The following is a 21,380-nucleotide window of genomic DNA, read 5'->3' on the forward strand; positions in this document are numbered from 1 at the left end:
GATTAGGTAAATTAAGAGGAGGATTAAGAGTTGAATGTGTTGGGATAGTGATGAAGTGTCTGGATTGTCTTGTGTTATGGGTAAAGTTTGATATGTATTTTGGGGGTCGGCGGCCCCAAATGGTGGGGATGGAAGACATTGAATCTATACTAGTGAGTGTGGGGGGAGAAAGACTGAGAATAAGAGTAGAAGAGATTAGAAGAGAGAAGATAAAGAAGTAATGTATAAGAAATAAGAATCTGAGCTGAGAGAAAGAGTTAGCAAGTGTTGTAGTAAAAGAAGTGTTAGAGTAAAGAGAAGTAAAGAAGTGAAGTAGCTGCATGAAGGAGCGCATAAAGGAGCAGGACCTGCTCCTTAGGTGCGCTCCTTTGGCGCGCGCCGCAGGCGCGCGCCTTTGCGGCGTGCGCCGCAAAGCAGGGAAATATATAGGGAGGACTACCGGTAATGCTATGTGGGCGGAGTCGTCGGCGGGGCCGCCGCTTCGCGGCGGCGGATCCTTGGAGAGGCAGAGAGGCCTATAAGAGTTAAAGAAGACAGACATTAAAAACATGAAGAAAGACAAGAAACAAACTTAGGTTACTGGAAACGACGAGGTGAGCTAAAAGGATATTAGATCTATCACAATAATTTGTAAATTAAAGTGAAGAGTGATAAGTTTGAAAGTTAAAAAATGAATTAAACAGGTTTAACAAATAAAACAGGTAAAAACATATAAAAACAGATCAAAGCAATACTTAACTGGTTAAAATAAGTAAATATGTAAAAAAAATTTAGACTTAAAATCGAATGTAAAGCTTATTTCCTGGTAAACAGTCTGTAGACGTCTGTAAAGGTAGTTCAGGAGAGTGCAGTGAGTCAGCAAACAGCAAGCAATTAGTGAGAGCAATAGGCGTGCGCCGCAAAGCAGGGAAATATATAGGGAGGACTACCGGTAATGCTATGTGGGCGGAGTCGTCGGCGGGGCCGCCGCTTCGCGGCGGCGGATCCTTGGAGAGGCAGAGAGGCCTATAAGAGTTAAAGAAGACAGACATTAAAAACATGAAGAAAGACAAGAAACAAACTTAGGTTACTGGAAACGACGAGGTGAGCTAAAAGGATATTAGATCTATCACAATAATTTGTAAATTAAAGTGAAGAGTGATAAGTTTGAAAGTTAAAAAATGAATTAAACAGGTTTAACAAATAAAACAGGTAAAAACATATAAAAACAGATCAAAGCAATACTTAACTGGTTAAAATAAGTAAATATGTAAAAAAAATTTAGACTTAAAATCGAATGTAAAGCTTATTTCCTGGTAAACAGTCTGTAGACGTCTGTAAAGGTAGTTCAGGAGAGTGCAGTGAGTCAGCAAACAGCAAGCAATTAGTGAGAGCAATAGGCGTGCGCCGCAAAGCAGGGAAATATATAGGGAGGACTACCGGTAATGCTATGTGGGCGGAGTCGTCGGCGGGGCCGCCGCTTCGCGGCGGCGGATCCTTGGAGAGGCAGAGAGGCCTATAAGAGTTAAAGAAGACAGACATTAAAAACATGAAGAAAGACAAGAAACAAACTTAGGTTACTGGAAACGACGAGGTGAGCTAAAAGGATATTAGATCTATCACAATAATTTGTAAATTAAAGTGAAGAGTGATAAGTTTGAAAGTTAAAAAATGAATTAAACAGGTTTAACAAATAAAACAGGTAAAAACATATAAAAACAGATCAAAGCAATACTTAACTGGTTAAAATAAGTAAATATGTAAAAAAAATTTAGACTTAAAATCGAATGTAAAGCTTATTTCCTGGTAAACAGTCTGTAGACGTCTGTAAAGGTAGTTCAGGAGAGTGCAGTGAGTCAGCAAACAGCAAGCAATTAGTGAGAGCAATAGGCGTGCGCCGCAAAGCAGGGAAATATATAGGGAGGACTACCGGTAATGCTATGTGGGCGGAGTCGTCGGCGGGGCCGCCGCTTCGCGGCGGCGGATCCTTGGAGAGGCAGAGAGGCCTATAAGAGTTAAAGAAGACAGACATTAAAAACATGAAGAAAGACAAGAAACAAACTTAGGTTACTGGAAACGACGAGGTGAGCTAAAAGGATATTAGATCTATCACAATAATTTGTAAATTAAAGTGAAGAGTGATAAGTTTGAAAGTTAAAAAATGAATTAAACAGGTTTAACAAATAAAACAGGTAAAAACATATAAAAACAGATCAAAGCAATACTTAACTGGTTAAAATAAGTAAATATGTAAAAAAAATTTAGACTTAAAATCGAATGTAAAGCTTATTTCCTGGTAAACAGTCTGTAGACGTCTGTAAAGGTAGTTCAGGAGAGTGCAGTGAGTCAGCAAACAGCAAGCAATTAGTGAGAGCAATAGGCGTGCGCCGCAAAGCAGGGAAATATATAGGGAGGACTACCGGTAATGCTATGTGGGCGGAGTCGTCGGCGGGGCCGCCGCTTCGCGGCGGCGGATCCTTGGAGAGGCAGAGAGGCCTATAAGAGTTAAAGAAGACAGACATTAAAAACATGAAGAAAGACAAGAAACAAACTTAGGTTACTGGAAACGACGAGGTGAGCTAAAAGGATATTAGATCTATCACAATAATTTGTAAATTAAAGTGAAGAGTGATAAGTTTGAAAGTTAAAAAATGAATTAAACAGGTTTAACAAATAAAACAGGTAAAAACATATAAAAACAGATCAAAGCAATACTTAACTGGTTAAAATAAGTAAATATGTAAAAAAAATTTAGACTTAAAATCGAATGTAAAGCTTATTTCCTGGTAAACAGTCTGTAGACGTCTGTAAAGGTAGTTCAGGAGAGTGCAGTGAGTCAGCAAACAGCAAGCAATTAGTGAGAGCAATAGGCGTGCGCCGCAAAGCAGGGAAATATATAGGGAGGACTACCGGTAATGCTATGTGGGCGGAGTCGTCGGCGGGGCCGCCGCTTCGCGGCGGCGGATCCTTGGAGAGGCAGAGAGGCCTATAAGAGTTAAAGAAGACAGACATTAAAAACATGAAGAAAGACAAGAAACAAACTTAGGTTACTGGAAACGACGAGGTGAGCTAAAAGGATATTAGATCTATCACAATAATTTGTAAATTAAAGTGAAGAGTGATAAGTTTGAAAGTTAAAAAATGAATTAAACAGGTTTAACAAATAAAACAGGTAAAAACATATAAAAACAGATCAAAGCAATACTTAACTGGTTAAAATAAGTAAATATGTAAAAAAAATTTAGACTTAAAATCGAATGTAAAGCTTATTTCCTGGTAAACAGTCTGTAGACGTCTGTAAAGGTAGTTCAGGAGAGTGCAGTGAGTCAGCAAACAGCAAGCAATTAGTGAGAGCAATAGGCGTGCGCCGCAAAGCAGGGAAATATATAGGGAGGACTACCGGTAATGCTATGTGGGCGGAGTCGTCGGCGGGGCCGCCGCTTCGCGGCGGCGGATCCTTGGAGAGGCAGAGAGGCCTATAAGAGTTAAAGAAGACAGACATTAAAAACATGAAGAAAGACAAGAAACAAACTTAGGTTACTGGAAACGACGAGGTGAGCTAAAAGGATATTAGATCTATCACAATAATTTGTAAATTAAAGTGAAGAGTGATAAGTTTGAAAGTTAAAAAATGAATTAAACAGGTTTAACAAATAAAACAGGTAAAAACATATAAAAACAGATCAAAGCAATACTTAACTGGTTAAAATAAGTAAATATGTAAAAAAAATTTAGACTTAAAATCGAATGTAAAGCTTATTTCCTGGTAAACAGTCTGTAGACGTCTGTAAAGGTAGTTCAGGAGAGTGCAGTGAGTCAGCAAACAGCAAGCAATTAGTGAGAGCAATAGGCGTGCGCCGCAAAGCAGGGAAATATATAGGGAGGACTACCGGTAATGCTATGTGGGCGGAGTCGTCGGCGGGGCCGCCGCTTCGCGGCGGCGGATCCTTGGAGAGGCAGAGAGGCCTATAAGAGTTAAAGAAGACAGACATTAAAAACATGAAGAAAGACAAGAAACAAACTTAGGTTACTGGAAACGACGAGGTGAGCTAAAAGGATATTAGATCTATCACAATAATTTGTAAATTAAAGTGAAGAGTGATAAGTTTGAAAGTTAAAAAATGAATTAAACAGGTTTAACAAATAAAACAGGTAAAAACATATAAAAACAGATCAAAGCAATACTTAACTGGTTAAAATAAGTAAATATGTAAAAAAAATTTAGACTTAAAATCGAATGTAAAGCTTATTTCCTGGTAAACAGTCTGTAGACGTCTGTAAAGGTAGTTCAGGAGAGTGCAGTGAGTCAGCAAACAGCAAGCAATTAGTGAGAGCAATAGGCGTGCGCCGCAAAGCAGGGAAATATATAGGGAGGACTACCGGTAATGCTATGTGGGCGGAGTCGTCGGCGGGGCCGCCGCTTCGCGGCGGCGGATCCTTGGAGAGGCAGAGAGGCCTATAAGAGTTAAAGAAGACAGACATTAAAAACATGAAGAAAGACAAGAAACAAACTTAGGTTACTGGAAACGACGAGGTGAGCTAAAAGGATATTAGATCTATCACAATAATTTGTAAATTAAAGTGAAGAGTGATAAGTTTGAAAGTTAAAAAATGAATTAAACAGGTTTAACAAATAAAACAGGTAAAAACATATAAAAACAGATCAAAGCAATACTTAACTGGTTAAAATAAGTAAATATGTAAAAAAAATTTAGACTTAAAATCGAATGTAAAGCTTATTTCCTGGTAAACAGTCTGTAGACGTCTGTAAAGGTAGTTCAGGAGAGTGCAGTGAGTCAGCAAACAGCAAGCAATTAGTGAGAGCAATAGGCGTGCGCCGCAAAGCAGGGAAATATATAGGGAGGACTACCGGTAATGCTATGTGGGCGGAGTCGTCGGCGGGGCCGCCGCTTCGCGGCGGCGGATCCTTGGAGAGGCAGAGAGGCCTATAAGAGTTAAAGAAGACAGACATTAAAAACATGAAGAAAGACAAGAAACAAACTTAGGTTACTGGAAACGACGAGGTGAGCTAAAAGGATATTAGATCTATCACAATAATTTGTAAATTAAAGTGAAGAGTGATAAGTTTGAAAGTTAAAAAATGAATTAAACAGGTTTAACAAATAAAACAGGTAAAAACATATAAAAACAGATCAAAGCAATACTTAACTGGTTAAAATAAGTAAATATGTAAAAAAAATTTAGACTTAAAATCGAATGTAAAGCTTATTTCCTGGTAAACAGTCTGTAGACGTCTGTAAAGGTAGTTCAGGAGAGTGCAGTGAGTCAGCAAACAGCAAGCAATTAGTGAGAGCAATAGGCGTGCGCCGCAAAGCAGGGAAATATATAGGGAGGACTACCGGTAATGCTATGTGGGCGGAGTCGTCGGCGGGGCCGCCGCTTCGCGGCGGCGGATCCTTGGAGAGGCAGAGAGGCCTATAAGAGTTAAAGAAGACAGACATTAAAAACATGAAGAAAGACAAGAAACAAACTTAGGTTACTGGAAACGACGAGGTGAGCTAAAAGGATATTAGATCTATCACAATAATTTGTAAATTAAAGTGAAGAGTGATAAGTTTGAAAGTTAAAAAATGAATTAAACAGGTTTAACAAATAAAACAGGTAAAAACATATAAAAACAGATCAAAGCAATACTTAACTGGTTAAAATAAGTAAATATGTAAAAAAAATTTAGACTTAAAATCGAATGTAAAGCTTATTTCCTGGTAAACAGTCTGTAGACGTCTGTAAAGGTAGTTCAGGAGAGTGCAGTGAGTCAGCAAACAGCAAGCAATTAGTGAGAGCAATAGGCGTGCGCCGCAAAGCAGGGAAATATATAGGGAGGACTACCGGTAATGCTATGTGGGCGGAGTCGTCGGCGGGGCCGCCGCTTCGCGGCGGCGGATCCTTGGAGAGGCAGAGAGGCCTATAAGAGTTAAAGAAGACAGACATTAAAAACATGAAGAAAGACAAGAAACAAACTTAGGTTACTGGAAACGACGAGGTGAGCTAAAAGGATATTAGATCTATCACAATAATTTGTAAATTAAAGTGAAGAGTGATAAGTTTGAAAGTTAAAAAATGAATTAAACAGGTTTAACAAATAAAACAGGTAAAAACATATAAAAACAGATCAAAGCAATACTTAACTGGTTAAAATAAGTAAATATGTAAAAAAAATTTAGACTTAAAATCGAATGTAAAGCTTATTTCCTGGTAAACAGTCTGTAGACGTCTGTAAAGGTAGTTCAGGAGAGTGCAGTGAGTCAGCAAACAGCAAGCAATTAGTGAGAGCAATAGGCGTGCGCCGCAAAGCAGGGAAATATATAGGGAGGACTACCGGTAATGCTATGTGGGCGGAGTCGTCGGCGGGGCCGCCGCTTCGCGGCGGCGGATCCTTGGAGAGGCAGAGAGGCCTATAAGAGTTAAAGAAGACAGACATTAAAAACATGAAGAAAGACAAGAAACAAACTTAGGTTACTGGAAACGACGAGGTGAGCTAAAAGGATATTAGATCTATCACAATAATTTGTAAATTAAAGTGAAGAGTGATAAGTTTGAAAGTTAAAAAATGAATTAAACAGGTTTAACAAATAAAACAGGTAAAAACATATAAAAACAGATCAAAGCAATACTTAACTGGTTAAAATAAGTAAATATGTAAAAAAAATTTAGACTTAAAATCGAATGTAAAGCTTATTTCCTGGTAAACAGTCTGTAGACGTCTGTAAAGGTAGTTCAGGAGAGTGCAGTGAGTCAGCAAACAGCAAGCAATTAGTGAGAGCAATAGGCGTGCGCCGCAAAGCAGGGAAATATATAGGGAGGACTACCGGTAATGCTATGTGGGCGGAGTCGTCGGCGGGGCCGCCGCTTCGCGGCGGCGGATCCTTGGAGAGGCAGAGAGGCCTATAAGAGTTAAAGAAGACAGACATTAAAAACATGAAGAAAGACAAGAAACAAACTTAGGTTACTGGAAACGACGAGGTGAGCTAAAAGGATATTAGATCTATCACAATAATTTGTAAATTAAAGTGAAGAGTGATAAGTTTGAAAGTTAAAAAATGAATTAAACAGGTTTAACAAATAAAACAGGTAAAAACATATAAAAACAGATCAAAGCAATACTTAACTGGTTAAAATAAGTAAATATGTAAAAAAAATTTAGACTTAAAATCGAATGTAAAGCTTATTTCCTGGTAAACAGTCTGTAGACGTCTGTAAAGGTAGTTCAGGAGAGTGCAGTGAGTCAGCAAACAGCAAGCAATTAGTGAGAGCAATAGGCGTGCGCCGCAAAGCAGGGAAATATATAGGGAGGACTACCGGTAATGCTATGTGGGCGGAGTCGTCGGCGGGGCCGCCGCTTCGCGGCGGCGGATCCTTGGAGAGGCAGAGAGGCCTATAAGAGTTAAAGAAGACAGACATTAAAAACATGAAGAAAGACAAGAAACAAACTTAGGTTACTGGAAACGACGAGGTGAGCTAAAAGGATATTAGATCTATCACAATAATTTGTAAATTAAAGTGAAGAGTGATAAGTTTGAAAGTTAAAAAATGAATTAAACAGGTTTAACAAATAAAACAGGTAAAAACATATAAAAACAGATCAAAGCAATACTTAACTGGTTAAAATAAGTAAATATGTAAAAAAAATTTAGACTTAAAATCGAATGTAAAGCTTATTTCCTGGTAAACAGTCTGTAGACGTCTGTAAAGGTAGTTCAGGAGAGTGCAGTGAGTCAGCAAACAGCAAGCAATTAGTGAGAGCAATAGGCGTGCGCCGCAAAGCAGGGAAATATATAGGGAGGACTACCGGTAATGCTATGTGGGCGGAGTCGTCGGCGGGGCCGCCGCTTCGCGGCGGCGGATCCTTGGAGAGGCAGAGAGGCCTATAAGAGTTAAAGAAGACAGACATTAAAAACATGAAGAAAGACAAGAAACAAACTTAGGTTACTGGAAACGACGAGGTGAGCTAAAAGGATATTAGATCTATCACAATAATTTGTAAATTAAAGTGAAGAGTGATAAGTTTGAAAGTTAAAAAATGAATTAAACAGGTTTAACAAATAAAACAGGTAAAAACATATAAAAACAGATCAAAGCAATACTTAACTGGTTAAAATAAGTAAATATGTAAAAAAAATTTAGACTTAAAATCGAATGTAAAGCTTATTTCCTGGTAAACAGTCTGTAGACGTCTGTAAAGGTAGTTCAGGAGAGTGCAGTGAGTCAGCAAACAGCAAGCAATTAGTGAGAGCAATAGGCGTGCGCCGCAAAGCAGGGAAATATATAGGGAGGACTACCGGTAATGCTATGTGGGCGGAGTCGTCGGCGGGGCCGCCGCTTCGCGGCGGCGGATCCTTGGAGAGGCAGAGAGGCCTATAAGAGTTAAAGAAGACAGACATTAAAAACATGAAGAAAGACAAGAAACAAACTTAGGTTACTGGAAACGACGAGGTGAGCTAAAAGGATATTAGATCTATCACAATAATTTGTAAATTAAAGTGAAGAGTGATAAGTTTGAAAGTTAAAAAATGAATTAAACAGGTTTAACAAATAAAACAGGTAAAAACATATAAAAACAGATCAAAGCAATACTTAACTGGTTAAAATAAGTAAATATGTAAAAAAAATTTAGACTTAAAATCGAATGTAAAGCTTATTTCCTGGTAAACAGTCTGTAGACGTCTGTAAAGGTAGTTCAGGAGAGTGCAGTGAGTCAGCAAACAGCAAGCAATTAGTGAGAGCAATAGGCGTGCGCCGCAAAGCAGGGAAATATATAGGGAGGACTACCGGTAATGCTATGTGGGCGGAGTCGTCGGCGGGGCCGCCGCTTCGCGGCGGCGGATCCTTGGAGAGGCAGAGAGGCCTATAAGAGTTAAAGAAGACAGACATTAAAAACATGAAGAAAGACAAGAAACAAACTTAGGTTACTGGAAACGACGAGGTGAGCTAAAAGGATATTAGATCTATCACAATAATTTGTAAATTAAAGTGAAGAGTGATAAGTTTGAAAGTTAAAAAATGAATTAAACAGGTTTAACAAATAAAACAGGTAAAAACATATAAAAACAGATCAAAGCAATACTTAACTGGTTAAAATAAGTAAATATGTAAAAAAAATTTAGACTTAAAATCGAATGTAAAGCTTATTTCCTGGTAAACAGTCTGTAGACGTCTGTAAAGGTAGTTCAGGAGAGTGCAGTGAGTCAGCAAACAGCAAGCAATTAGTGAGAGCAATAGGCGTGCGCCGCAAAGCAGGGAAATATATAGGGAGGACTACCGGTAATGCTATGTGGGCGGAGTCGTCGGCGGGGCCGCCGCTTCGCGGCGGCGGATCCTTGGAGAGGCAGAGAGGCCTATAAGAGTTAAAGAAGACAGACATTAAAAACATGAAGAAAGACAAGAAACAAACTTAGGTTACTGGAAACGACGAGGTGAGCTAAAAGGATATTAGATCTATCACAATAATTTGTAAATTAAAGTGAAGAGTGATAAGTTTGAAAGTTAAAAAATGAATTAAACAGGTTTAACAAATAAAACAGGTAAAAACATATAAAAACAGATCAAAGCAATACTTAACTGGTTAAAATAAGTAAATATGTAAAAAAAATTTAGACTTAAAATCGAATGTAAAGCTTATTTCCTGGTAAACAGTCTGTAGACGTCTGTAAAGGTAGTTCAGGAGAGTGCAGTGAGTCAGCAAACAGCAAGCAATTAGTGAGAGCAATAGGCGTGCGCCGCAAAGCAGGGAAATATATAGGGAGGACTACCGGTAATGCTATGTGGGCGGAGTCGTCGGCGGGGCCGCCGCTTCGCGGCGGCGGATCCTTGGAGAGGCAGAGAGGCCTATAAGAGTTAAAGAAGACAGACATTAAAAACATGAAGAAAGACAAGAAACAAACTTAGGTTACTGGAAACGACGAGGTGAGCTAAAAGGATATTAGATCTATCACAATAATTTGTAAATTAAAGTGAAGAGTGATAAGTTTGAAAGTTAAAAAATGAATTAAACAGGTTTAACAAATAAAACAGGTAAAAACATATAAAAACAGATCAAAGCAATACTTAACTGGTTAAAATAAGTAAATATGTAAAAAAAATTTAGACTTAAAATCGAATGTAAAGCTTATTTCCTGGTAAACAGTCTGTAGACGTCTGTAAAGGTAGTTCAGGAGAGTGCAGTGAGTCAGCAAACAGCAAGCAATTAGTGAGAGCAATAGGCGTGCGCCGCAAAGCAGGGAAATATATAGGGAGGACTACCGGTAATGCTATGTGGGCGGAGTCGTCGGCGGGGCCGCCGCTTCGCGGCGGCGGATCCTTGGAGAGGCAGAGAGGCCTATAAGAGTTAAAGAAGACAGACATTAAAAACATGAAGAAAGACAAGAAACAAACTTAGGTTACTGGAAACGACGAGGTGAGCTAAAAGGATATTAGATCTATCACAATAATTTGTAAATTAAAGTGAAGAGTGATAAGTTTGAAAGTTAAAAAATGAATTAAACAGGTTTAACAAATAAAACAGGTAAAAACATATAAAAACAGATCAAAGCAATACTTAACTGGTTAAAATAAGTAAATATGTAAAAAAAATTTAGACTTAAAATCGAATGTAAAGCTTATTTCCTGGTAAACAGTCTGTAGACGTCTGTAAAGGTAGTTCAGGAGAGTGCAGTGAGTCAGCAAACAGCAAGCAATTAGTGAGAGCAATAGGCGTGCGCCGCAAAGCAGGGAAATATATAGGGAGGACTACCGGTAATGCTATGTGGGCGGAGTCGTCGGCGGGGCCGCCGCTTCGCGGCGGCGGATCCTTGGAGAGGCAGAGAGGCCTATAAGAGTTAAAGAAGACAGACATTAAAAACATGAAGAAAGACAAGAAACAAACTTAGGTTACTGGAAACGACGAGGTGAGCTAAAAGGATATTAGATCTATCACAATAATTTGTAAATTAAAGTGAAGAGTGATAAGTTTGAAAGTTAAAAAATGAATTAAACAGGTTTAACAAATAAAACAGGTAAAAACATATAAAAACAGATCAAAGCAATACTTAACTGGTTAAAATAAGTAAATATGTAAAAAAAATTTAGACTTAAAATCGAATGTAAAGCTTATTTCCTGGTAAACAGTCTGTAGACGTCTGTAAAGGTAGTTCAGGAGAGTGCAGTGAGTCAGCAAACAGCAAGCAATTAGTGAGAGCAATAGGCGTGCGCCGCAAAGCAGGGAAATATATAGGGAGGACTACCGGTAATGCTATGTGGGCGGAGTCGTCGGCGGGGCCGCCGCTTCGCGGCGGCGGATCCTTGGAGAGGCAGAGAGGCCTATAAGAGTTAAAGAAGACAGACATTAAAAACATGAAGAAAGACAAGAAACAAACTTAGGTTACTGGAAACGACGAGGTGAGCTAAAAGGATATTAGATCTATCACAATAATTTGTAAATTAAAGTGAAGAGTGATAAGTTTGAAAGTTAAAAAATGAATTAAACAGGTTTAACAAATAAAACAGGTAAAAACATATAAAAACAGATCAAAGCAATACTTAACTGGTTAAAATAAGTAAATATGTAAAAAAAATTTAGACTTAAAATCGAATGTAAAGCTTATTTCCTGGTAAACAGTCTGTAGACGTCTGTAAAGGTAGTTCAGGAGAGTGCAGTGAGTCAGCAAACAGCAAGCAATTAGTGAGAGCAATAGGCGTGCGCCGCAAAGCAGGGAAATATATAGGGAGGACTACCGGTAATGCTATGTGGGCGGAGTCGTCGGCGGGGCCGCCGCTTCGCGGCGGCGGATCCTTGGAGAGGCAGAGAGGCCTATAAGAGTTAAAGAAGACAGACATTAAAAACATGAAGAAAGACAAGAAACAAACTTAGGTTACTGGAAACGACGAGGTGAGCTAAAAGGATATTAGATCTATCACAATAATTTGTAAATTAAAGTGAAGAGTGATAAGTTTGAAAGTTAAAAAATGAATTAAACAGGTTTAACAAATAAAACAGGTAAAAACATATAAAAACAGATCAAAGCAATACTTAACTGGTTAAAATAAGTAAATATGTAAAAAAAATTTAGACTTAAAATCGAATGTAAAGCTTATTTCCTGGTAAACAGTCTGTAGACGTCTGTAAAGGTAGTTCAGGAGAGTGCAGTGAGTCAGCAAACAGCAAGCAATTAGTGAGAGCAATAGGCGTGCGCCGCAAAGCAGGGAAATATATAGGGAGGACTACCGGTAATGCTATGTGGGCGGAGTCGTCGGCGGGGCCGCCGCTTCGCGGCGGCGGATCCTTGGAGAGGCAGAGAGGCCTATAAGAGTTAAAGAAGACAGACATTAAAAACATGAAGAAAGACAAGAAACAAACTTAGGTTACTGGAAACGACGAGGTGAGCTAAAAGGATATTAGATCTATCACAATAATTTGTAAATTAAAGTGAAGAGTGATAAGTTTGAAAGTTAAAAAATGAATTAAACAGGTTTAACAAATAAAACAGGTAAAAACATATAAAAACAGATCAAAGCAATACTTAACTGGTTAAAATAAGTAAATATGTAAAAAAAATTTAGACTTAAAATCGAATGTAAAGCTTATTTCCTGGTAAACAGTCTGTAGACGTCTGTAAAGGTAGTTCAGGAGAGTGCAGTGAGTCAGCAAACAGCAAGCAATTAGTGAGAGCAATAGGCGTGCGCCGCAAAGCAGGGAAATATATAGGGAGGACTACCGGTAATGCTATGTGGGCGGAGTCGTCGGCGGGGCCGCCGCTTCGCGGCGGCGGATCCTTGGAGAGGCAGAGAGGCCTATAAGAGTTAAAGAAGACAGACATTAAAAACATGAAGAAAGACAAGAAACAAACTTAGGTTACTGGAAACGACGAGGTGAGCTAAAAGGATATTAGATCTATCACAATAATTTGTAAATTAAAGTGAAGAGTGATAAGTTTGAAAGTTAAAAAATGAATTAAACAGGTTTAACAAATAAAACAGGTAAAAACATATAAAAACAGATCAAAGCAATACTTAACTGGTTAAAATAAGTAAATATGTAAAAAAAATTTAGACTTAAAATCGAATGTAAAGCTTATTTCCTGGTAAACAGTCTGTAGACGTCTGTAAAGGTAGTTCAGGAGAGTGCAGTGAGTCAGCAAACAGCAAGCAATTAGTGAGAGCAATAGGCGTGCGCCGCAAAGCAGGGAAATATATAGGGAGGACTACCGGTAATGCTATGTGGGCGGAGTCGTCGGCGGGGCCGCCGCTTCGCGGCGGCGGATCCTTGGAGAGGCAGAGAGGCCTATAAGAGTTAAAGAAGACAGACATTAAAAACATGAAGAAAGACAAGAAACAAACTTAGGTTACTGGAAACGACGAGGTGAGCTAAAAGGATATTAGATCTATCACAATAATTTGTAAATTAAAGTGAAGAGTGATAAGTTTGAAAGTTAAAAAATGAATTAAACAGGTTTAACAAATAAAACAGGTAAAAACATATAAAAACAGATCAAAGCAATACTTAACTGGTTAAAATAAGTAAATATGTAAAAAAAATTTAGACTTAAAATCGAATGTAAAGCTTATTTCCTGGTAAACAGTCTGTAGACGTCTGTAAAGGTAGTTCAGGAGAGTGCAGTGAGTCAGCAAACAGCAAGCAATTAGTGAGAGCAATAGGCGTGCGCCGCAAAGCAGGGAAATATATAGGGAGGACTACCGGTAATGCTATGTGGGCGGAGTCGTCGGCGGGGCCGCCGCTTCGCGGCGGCGGATCCTTGGAGAGGCAGAGAGGCCTATAAGAGTTAAAGAAGACAGACATTAAAAACATGAAGAAAGACAAGAAACAAACTTAGGTTACTGGAAACGACGAGGTGAGCTAAAAGGATATTAGATCTATCACAATAATTTGTAAATTAAAGTGAAGAGTGATAAGTTTGAAAGTTAAAAAATGAATTAAACAGGTTTAACAAATAAAACAGGTAAAAACATATAAAAACAGATCAAAGCAATACTTAACTGGTTAAAATAAGTAAATATGTAAAAAAAATTTAGACTTAAAATCGAATGTAAAGCTTATTTCCTGGTAAACAGTATGTAGACGTCTGTAAAGGTAGTTCAGGAGAGTGCAGTGAGTCAGCAAACAGCAAGCAATTAGTGAGAGCAATAGGCGTGCGCCGCAAAGCAGGGAAATATATAGGGAGGACTACCGGTAATGCTATGTGGGCGGAGTCGTCGGCGGGGCCGCCGCTTCGCGGCGGCGGATCCTTGGAGAGGCAGAGAGGCCTATAAGAGTTAAAGAAGACAGACATTAAAAACATGAAGAAAGACAAGAAACAAACTTAGGTTACTGGAAACGACGAGGTGAGCTAAAAGGATATTAGATCTATCACAATAATTTGTAAATTAAAGTGAAGAGTGATAAGTTTGAAAGTTAAAAAATGAATTAAACAGGTTTAACAAATAAAACAGGTAAAAACATATAAAAACAGATCAAAGCAATACTTAACTGGTTAAAATAAGTAAATATGTAAAAAAAATTTAGACTTAAAATCGAATGTAAAGCTTATTTCCTGGTAAACAGTCTGTAGACGTCTGTAAAGGTAGTTCAGGAGAGTGCAGTGAGTCAGCAAACAGCAAGCAATTAGTGAGAGCAATAGGCGTGCGCCGCAAAGCAGGGAAATATATAGGGAGGACTACCGGTAATGCTATGTGGGCGGAGTCGTCGGCGGGGCCGCCGCTTCGCGGCGGCGGATCCTTGGAGAGGCAGAGAGGCCGGTAATGCTATGTGGGCGGAGTCGTCGGCGGGGCCGCCGCTTCGCGGCGGCGGATCCTTGGAGAGGCAGAGAGGCCGGTAATGCTATGTGGGCGGAGTCGTCGGCGGGGCCGCCGCTTCGCGGCGGCGGATCCTTGGAGAGGCAGAGAGGCCGGTAATGCTATGTGGGCGGAGTCGTCGGCGGGGCCGCCGCTTCGCGGCGGCGGATCCTTGGAGCGGCAGAGAGGCCGGTAATGCTATGTGGGCGGAGTCGTCGGCGGGGCCGCCGCTTCGCGGCGGCGGATCCTTGGAGAGGCAGAGAGGCCGGTAATGCTATGTGGGCGGAGTCGTCGGCGGGGCCGCCGCTTTGCGGCGGCGGATCCTTGGAGAGGCAGAGAGGCCGGTAATGCTATGTGGGCGGAGTCGTCGGCGGGGCCGCCGCTTCGCGGCGGCGGATCCTTGGAGAGGCAGAGAGGCCGGTAATGCTATGTGGGCGGAGTCGTCGGCGGGGCCGCCGCTTCGCGGCGGCGGATCCTTGGAGAGGCAGAGAGGCCGGTAATGCTATGTGGGCGGAGTCGTCGGCGGGGCCGCCGCTTCGCGGCGGCGGATCCTTGGAGAGGCAGAGAGGCTGGTTAAAATAAGTAAATATGTAAAAAAAATTTAGACTTAAAATCGAATGTAAAGCTTATTTCCTGGTAAACAGTCTGTAGACGTCTGTAAAGGTAGTTCAGGAGAGTGCAGTGAGTCAGCAAACAGCAAGCAATTAGTGAGAGCAATCTAGTCTGGGGCGTGGGAACAACTTCAAACACTTCCGGAACTGCATGAGACCCCCGAATGACAGAGCAACAGATTCCTCCTCAAGTATTCCATGAGAAAACAGGTGGATTGAAGCTAGGAATAACAAAAGCCTGAAACATGGAAAACTAATTTCTGTTTTGGAGTCTCCTGAGATGTCACTGTATAATTTATTTTCGTCTGTATTCCATGTGGATGCAATATTCTTTCTGTACAGCATCTGGAACCATTAGGATGTTGCTTTCATAGGGAGCAGAAGAGTAGAGTTCACATAGCAAAGTCATAGGCAGGCAGTCATCACACAGAATTTAATGGCCAAGGATCTCCAAAGATCTCGGATACGCAGTACTCCTGGCGGAATTCTGCTCGACTGCACAATGCAGAATTTTCACAGAAAACATCTAGTCTGCCCACCCCAATGACCCTCCCCTACCTTTCTCTGTGAATAGATCCCACGTGTCTATCCAATTTGGCCTTAAAATCAGGCACGCTGCTGGCCTCAATCACCTGAAGTGGAAGACTATTCCAGCGATCAACCACCCTTTCAGTGAAAAAGAATTTCCTGGTGTCCCCGTGCAGTTTCCCGCCCCTGATTTTCCACGGATGCCCTCTTGTTACCATGGGACCCTTGAAAAAGAAGATATCTTCTTCCACCTCGATGCGGCCCGTGAGATACTTGAACGTCTCGATCATGTCTCCCCTCTCTCTGCGTTCCTCGAGTGAGTACAGCTGCAACTTATCCAGCCATTCCTCGTACAGGAGATCCTTGAGTCCCGAGACCGTCCGGGTGGCCATTCTCTGGACCGACTCCAGTCTCAGCACATTCTTACGATAATGCAGCCTCCAGAATTGCACACAGTATTCCAGGTGGGGCCTCACCATGGATCTATACAATGGCATGCACAGTCATGCAGAATTCCCCCTTTGCTGCACAGAATCCTATTCAGTGTCAGCTATCAGGTCATGGTATCGGCAGCGACTCCTACATGCTACCTGCCGCTAACCCAGCCGTCTCTCTGTAGCAGAGGGGAGGTTTCTGGGATAGTGTCAGGCAGTGTGTGTGAATTGCTGCGATACCATGACCTGATGAAGCAAGCCTTACTAGGGGAGAGTATGGGGGAGGAGAGGAAGAAACGTTGTTGGCACAGGGGAGGAGGTGAGAGGAAGGAAGGTTGCTGACACATGGGGAAGGGAGGGAGATGTGCATGGTGAAGGGAGAGGGTGAAATGTTGCACATGATGATGGAGGGGAGGAAGGGATAGATGGTGCATGGAGGGAGATAGAGGGGGTTGATCCAGAGCACAAGGCAAGGGGAGCGAGAGATGGTAGAGAGTGGGAAAGAACCAGAAATGTTGGATATGGCAGTGGGAGGAAGGGAGAGAATGCTGCACAGGGGGAGGGATGCAAGGGAGGGAGAGAGAAAGAGGGGTTGGACATGCAGACAGCTGTTATTGTAGCTACCTTCAGAAATCTTTCTGGAATAGACACTATGTTTCCACTAGAAGCTTCCCAGAGACATTTTTCTCTGGTTTTTTTTCCTATTTTGGCGAATGCAGATGTTAAATTAGCCAAAGTTCAGTTCCGTGATCTTACAGAGTGGAGGAGAGGCCTAATAGAGCACTGGGCTGAAACCAGGGAAGCCTGGTTTAAATCCCGCTGCTGCTCTTTGTGATTTGGGGGAAGACGCTTAACCCCCCCAGTGCCTCGGGTACAAACATGAAGGGGAAAAATTCTGTAGCAATCATGCCTGAGTTTGTGTGCCTGCAGAGCCATAGCAAGGTATGTGTGGTCAATGCGGTCGCAGCACAGAAATTCTATAACGTCAGTAGGCGCCCTGCCAATGGTCAGAAGAGGCAGGGTTGAAGTGCCTACCAACGCTCAAATAAAAGGCGGCTGAAAGGGCCGCTGGAATTGCGGCTAGGAAGCTGCTTTAGGCCCTGGAACACCAAAGTAAGCATGGTCAACCCCCGAAACGGCATTAGGTGGTCTAAAGCGGCCTCGCTGCCTCTCTTCTGTCCCTTCCCCCTAGCGTACAGTGTGGACACTCTGCCTATCTCTTTCCGGTCCCCCTCTTTTCCAGACTTCCATTTGTGGGTGAGGGACCATGTTCTGCAGGCACATGTTCTGTGGAGCCTCCTGCTCGGGCGCATTCCAGGCATTGATGAGCCCCGCCCCCCTGGGGTGCGCTCTTCTTCCTGTTGCTGCATATTCAGGATCTGGCAATGCCTGGATGCGCTTGAGTGGGAAGCTCCATGGAGTGGTGTTGAGCTTAGTATTTTGCCTGCAGGTGAGGGGTTTGGAGAGTTTAGGTGGAGTTAGTGGTATAGTACGGGTGAGCGGCGACCCTCCCCCCCCTCCCTGCACCCCCTTTCCTTTCCCCGTACCTTTATAACTTCTCGGCTCCTGGAAGTGATGTCAGAGCGCCGATGCCGACGCGGGCAGCAACCTCACACCAGGGAAGTAAAAAATGTACTGGGGAAGGCAAGGGGTGCATGGAGTGGAGAGGAGGAAGGGGTGCTGTGCCTTTAGGAAGACTCACCCCCACCCCCACCCCCTTACTACACCAATGGGAGAAGGGGTTCTGGGTATTGAAATTTGTATGGACAAAAGCAGCTTGCTTCAGTATTTTCCATCCCCTCTTTTTTTTATCATCGTTGATTTCTCTCATATAAACCACACTCACGTGGTGCTGTTGACCGACAGCTTATCCTGGGAGCAGAGTCAAACCACCAGTTGACTTCACGGGGGTGTCGAGGCAAGCCAGAGGGGGCTTCGTGACACATCCTCCACACGGTATCTGCAAGTGCTTTTATGGCACTTCATCAAACACAGCCCTCGCCCCCCTCATTCTTTTCCACAGGCCGGTTTAGCCCCTGTCAGGACTGAAGTGCCTTCGCTTCTGGGTCATAAGTCATAGGGATAACCATATTCTGATAAAAGAGGCACAGACGATTTTCTCTTCTCCTTACTCTCTATGCTACTCAGCTTACAAACAAACAAACACCCAAACAGGGATTTTTTTGGCTGATTTCTGGCTCTCTCAATCTCCATCTCCCGGACCAACAAGGCCCAGCATATAGTAGAGAGGGTGTCAGAAAGCCTGAATCGGATCCAAGGCTCAGCGTGGCAAATGGAAGGGGCCCCCCAGGCTAATTCCCATATCTCGTTCTCCTCCACCAGCTCTCTCCTTCCTCTGCCTCTCTCAGACTGAAATGAGGATGACCCTGACGAAAGCCTAGACACAGATGGCGGCAGAGGCTGAGATTATTTGCGTGACCGATAACACAGGAATTTATGATGGCTGTTATTTTCACTCCTACTCAGTTGCATCTCAGTTATCTTGTGCTCATGGATATTTTTTTCAACAGCTCCCATTATGAAATATAGGTGTCGGCTTCAGGAGTGTTTGATAACCCCCACCCCCAATGTGTGGAGCAGCTATCTATAGGGGCAGTGGAATCATTAGGCAAAACCAGGCAGTCACCTATAGCTAAGGTTACCAGACTTCTGGGAAAACCCAGACATGACCTCTTTTTAGACTTTTTTCAAAACCGAGTAGTTTGTCCAGGTTTAGGAAAGCCCCACGCGCCGGCCGTGTCTGGAGAGCCTTCAAGAAGCATGTGTGGATGATGTCACAAGCATCCACACATGCTGGAGGTTCTCCAGACACGGCCTGGAGGCCAGGAAAAAAAGAGATGCAGCTTTTGGGGGCGGGACTAGAGGCAAAACAGGGCAGGGCTTGAGGCAGAATGGGACTGTTTAGACTCGAGCCATGTGTCCAGGTCTCTCCATCTTCAAATATCTTCAAATACCCATAGTAACAGGAGTTGAGGAACTGACAGCCACAGAAACTCATAGAACCATCGACACCTGCAGGAAGGGTGGGCAGTTTTCAAAAAGGCATTTACCTGAGTAATGAATTTTTTTAGGCACGTTTTGCCCAAGCAATAACTCAATCTAGGACGTAGGGGCATAGTCAAGTACCCAATTGTTGGTGGCCCTGAATCCAAGGTTGGTGAGCATATGAACCCCTCCGTCACCTTTCCTTTCCCTCTCCCCCCCCCCCCCCCCTAGGCAATCATGCGTCTCTCAATTCTCTCCCCACTCACCTCTCCATACCTGTAAAAGCCTTCATTTCTTTGCCATCAGCAAGCAGTGACTCATACACAATGCTGACACTGGCCTAGGGTTACCATATGGCTCCAAAAAAGGAAGATGGATTGAGACATCCGGGTTTTAGTTCCGTTGCTTTCAATGAAAGTAAAACCCACATGTCTCAATCTGTCCTCCTTTTTCAGGAGAAAAGTACATTCAGTAATTGAAGGAAAGGATCTCAGAGTTGCCACTCTGTGGATAATAATGAAATTAACCAACTAAGGAATTGTGGCAGGAGTATCTTTCATAGATCCAAAAACCTTCATACTAACAATGTGTCGAATTAGAACACGTTTTAGAAAAATTTAAACATTTACTACTTAAAATATTTTTTTGTATTTCTTTTTATATATAGAGTCAATAAATATGAGAACTTAATAGTGCAAATAGCACTTATCTAAATTTGTGCAAAGAACTTTGTGCAAATAGCATTCTTGAAATTATATTGAAAACAAAAGCGCTTATCTTTTTAGCTTTTGTCGATAGCTAGCGGTGTAGGGCAAACAACCGCTACAGCCCCTTCCAACGTTTCCAACAGGGACCCCGTTTCGCCGCTAAACAAGCGGCTTCATCAGGGTTTTCAAAGAAATACAAAAAAATATTTTAAGTAGTAAATGTTTAAATTTTTCTAAAACGTGTTCTAATTCGACACATTGTTAGTATGAAGGTTTTTGGATCTATGAAAGATACTCCTGCCACAATTCCGTAGTTGGTTAATTTCATTATTATCCACGGAGTGGCAACTCTGAGATCCTTTCCTTCAATTACTGAATGTACTTTTCTCCTGGTGGGTTAACCTTTCGAGTACCTGTTTGTTGTGGTTTACCCTTTTCCTTAATTTTTACTCTTTTTTCAAGAGCCATATTCTGGCCCCAAGCCTTCCCTCTGACTTGATCTCGCCTATGTGCAATCAGGAAGTTGCATCAGAAAGAAGACTTGTGGCCAGGAATGAATCGCTGCTTGCTGACTGTGAATAAAGGCTTTAAAAAGTGCCCTGGCGTGGAGTTGAGAGATGCTGGAATGCCTGTGGGTGGGGGAAGAGAGATGCCAAGGGAACCCCACCAGCCATTGCTGGGCGGGGCAGAGTCCAAAGTGAGTGAGTCCATGGCCCACACCACTGCCTTGGAGACCCCATACAACTAGAGCTACCAGATGCCCGTAAAAACCTGGGCGTGTCTTCTTTTTAGAGGACTATCTGGGCTCCCCGACAGGCTTTTCAAAACCCGGCACTTGTCCGGGTTTTGGAAAGCCACGATGAACTCTGGACGCCTATGGAGGGCCTCTGAGCATATGTGGGGCCTGAGGCTGAAGGTTTCTCTAGGGCACCAGCTCTGGCTGTCTAATCTTCCTGCTGCCTCACCGGTCTCTGCCCATCTCTCACTGTCAGTGGGGGGATTCAAGAGATGAGGCAGGGGTTGACCTGCTGCTGGCTTGAGTAACAACAAACACCTTGATGGGACAGGGAGGGAGGAGGAATGAATGAAAAGGAGATGGTGTCTATCTTAGCTATAGATAAGCACCTGAAGTATTTTGATTAGGCGCTTCCGTGGTTGCAGATGAGAACCGATTTACTGATCATTTTGTACTGCCTAACCTCAGATGGGTATGAGCAGGATTGACCAGAGCTGCTGATGAATGAAAAGTTTAAACAGCAAACACTGCTCTCCCTGCTCTGACTATCATTATTATTATTTAAGTATAATTAGAAAGCCTGACTAGGAATTTC

General features: G+C 42.2%; 1 protein-coding gene and 1 long non-coding RNA gene across 5 annotated transcripts in view; one reads left to right on the forward strand and one right to left on the reverse strand.

The window, feature by feature from the left end:
- PRRT3 (proline rich transmembrane protein 3) overlaps positions 1–21,380 on the forward strand; it is a 70,990-nt gene that overhangs the window by 42,598 nt on the left and 7,012 nt on the right. The window lies entirely within an intron of this gene.
- Positions 348–14,698, reverse strand: LOC117351474. Its single transcript, XR_004537429.1, has 3 exons — positions 14,160–14,698; positions 13,670–13,745; positions 348–13,255 (listed from the first exon to the last, which is right to left on the reverse strand). It is a non-coding gene; the product is annotated as an uncharacterized LOC117351474 (long non-coding RNA).

This window comes from Geotrypetes seraphini, chromosome 17 (genome assembly GCF_902459505.1).
Source record: "Geotrypetes seraphini chromosome 17, aGeoSer1.1, whole genome shotgun sequence".
NCBI lineage: Eukaryota > Metazoa > Chordata > Amphibia > Gymnophiona > Dermophiidae > Geotrypetes > Geotrypetes seraphini.